Here is a 3,139-nt window from a genome sequence, read left to right as displayed (position 1 = left end):
ATTTGCCTTTGCTACTTTTATTAGAATGGAGAAATAACATATTAAATCCAACATGTCAAAGTAGTTTGAGATCCCTTTAAGAATTACATAAACAGTATTTAAACTCAAAAACAACTATTTATATGAGAATTTGTGGTTTTGTATGTACAAATCCAAAGGAGTGCAGAATCATTTTTAATAAAACAAAATAAATGAATCAATGGCAAATTTAAAGTCTGTTTTAGCACACAGAAACACCTCTGAATGTTATTTTTTAAATCATTTTAAATGCTTTATTCTGTCTCTGCACTGCAGAGTAATTAGCAGGCACAGCATGTTTCCCAGCTGAGAGTCCTGGAGTTATTACCATCACATTTATGCTGTGAAATCAACATCTCACAAAGCCCTAAGAAAACCATTCATCCTTTAAAGGGACCTGCACACATGCAGACTCACAAGAGTAGAGGCATCCACACAGGATGCTGCTGTCTGTAATCTGCAGAGCCAGCAGGTACCCGACAGGACATCAGCATCTGACTGTAATTAAAGCTTTTTGCCTTTTCAAAAGCCTCCTCATACCACAGTGGACACCTGACACCAGCAAAGTTTTCATTTCTCTCTAATGCAGGAGTTCACACTCCCCAAATCAGACATACACATCATCTATTTCTTTAGCTCTGACAAACACATAAATACATGCAAGGTGCACAGAAAAATGCAAAATAAGTCACACAAGGACAATTAGGAGCACCTCTGTGAACTTCATTAGTATGGTGATTAAATGGCAACGAGCAGGATCTGAATCATGAATAAAACATTTGACCCATGAATCAAAATCACAGCGAACAGTTTTCTGAAGCTGACACCAGTGAACGCAGAGTCATTGCTGTGACTTCACTTGTTTTTTTGTTGTTGTTTTTTTTTTTGTTTCCCAGACATTCTCCAACAAGCCCCTGCCTCTCTCCTACATGCTTTGTCTCCACTTTCAAGTTTTGGCATAAAAGAGAAGAGAGAAGCAGAAGAAGAGAGCAGGAAAAGACTGGAGTGAGAATAGGAGTCAGCTCTCTCATTTCTGTAAAGCCCTGTAGATTTGAAGCCTGTGCTGCTGTAAGAAGGATTTCTCTGCCTCTGTAATATCATCGAGCGGTGAGGCATTAATACTCATCATTTTGCTAATCTTCTGAGCCACACAGCACATGGTACCTCTGACCTCTTATTACAAAGAGAATGGAGCAGTGGCAGAACGACTTTCAATGAAACATTGATTTCCAGATCTCGTCCTTTTAAAGGGATCTCCAACTAGTTGTAACTTTAGATATTATTTGATAAACATTTACTTCAATTATAAAAACAAGACTATAAAAATACTGTAGGCTGATTAATTTATATAAAATAGAAAAATATAATGTCTATAAAATATAATATTACAGATAATATATGCGAACGATACGCGTGACGTCATGAGTGAAGGTCCCCATTAAAACTTATCAGAAGCTAACACTACCAGCTAATCGCTAACCACTGAGACGACTGTTAGTCTGTCACACGTCTTCGTCTCCTTCCAGCTGAAGACTGGTGGGACGGACACAAACCTGTTGATGTTAGTTTGTTAGGTAGCTGTTAGCTGTTAGCTGGAAAAAACTAATTTAGAGGAAGCTGATTGGTCCGCTAACAGTTTTCAAAGTTAGTGAAAAATTGAATCCACTAAATGTAGTTCTGCTGTTAGCTGGTTAGTTGAACCATGCCCACCATGGAGTTTTATTCTCAACTCTAACCTATAATCCTTATCATCACCATCATCTCCAGAATGCATTGTGTCAATAAAAAAAATACCTAGTGATGTGTTAAGTGAAAGACAGACAGCTTTTCAAGTAATTAGACTCTCTATTTCTCTATTTTAGCAGAATAGAGAAATAGCAACATATTAACACCAACATGTGATCGTAGTCAGAAAGCCCTTCAGGCTATCTCAGTCTGATATTTAGTTCACACAACATAATCCTCAAAGCTGAAACGGCTCCATACATGCAGTTGGGCACTTTGGTTTGGGTGGTACAGTCTGGCTGCTGCTCAGCTCCCCACATTAAACTATAATCTTCTTCTTTAGGTCTTTAAAACATGACGTGAAAATTACATAACTGTGCTTCATCATCAAAATTAAAACAAGCTACAACAGGGACTTGTGCTCATGCCGCACGGTGCAAAAAACTCCTCATTACTAATCATGACGCTTCGTTACTAATCAAATAATTAAAACATCTAATAAACATGAGCATGTGATTAAATGGTCTTGAATCGTTTCCTTATTTCCTAGTGAATATCACAGCAGGATCCAAGAACATAGACTAACAGTGGGATTCAATAAATAACTGAAAGTTTAATAAAATATGATAAATGTTACGTGATAATTTAACATGTTTTTACATGTTAAAACATTTGACCCCCCCACCTTTGAGCTTAAAAAGCATAAAAAATTTAATGCCCAAACTACCTCCAATTTCATACAGACTTCAAGATWTTTCAGCCTTTGCAGTCTTTATACATATCAGTAAAATGATCATTGCATTGTTCATTTTATTTCAACAACATATGTACTAAAAGGTATTTTGACAACAAATATATATCAAACTATGATTTTGAGCATCATATGAATTCTGACATTTTACACATAGTCCACCAGGAGGCGCCAACACAAAAGTCAGAGACTTCACGAGATTTGGGCCATCTTCTGGGGGCAAAGCAGATTACTTCCTACTCACGAGCGCCCCCTCTGGTGGGGAAACCTTTTTTCAGGGATACAAACTTTTTCAGAACACCGGTAGACGGCAGCCATTACAGACGAACATGTGTTTGTTGTTGTTGGAGGAGCGGCCCGGTCACACGCTGTCATTAGTTTGTTATCATTACTAAGGTGCAGGAATACTTTTTTCCCCTTTTTTTCACTTCATGTCGCCTGCTTGGATCTGTTACTGTCTCGCTCTGAAGCACGGAGGAGTGTCACAGGTAAGCTTGTTTCATCTGCTTTTTATGACACAGTCTCATTAAAATACATGAGTAAAAATATTTATGCGAGTATAGTACTACCCCCCAACTTTATGGATGATTTTATGGATTTAATTTTACGTATTATACTTGAATAAATACGGTGTGTGTTTATATA

Source organism: Austrofundulus limnaeus, unplaced genomic scaffold (assembly GCF_001266775.1).
Source record: "Austrofundulus limnaeus strain Quisiro unplaced genomic scaffold, Austrofundulus_limnaeus-1.0 Scaffold48, whole genome shotgun sequence".
Taxonomy (NCBI): Eukaryota; Metazoa; Chordata; class Actinopteri; order Cyprinodontiformes; family Rivulidae; genus Austrofundulus; species Austrofundulus limnaeus.
This window is presented reverse-complemented; position numbering follows the sequence as displayed.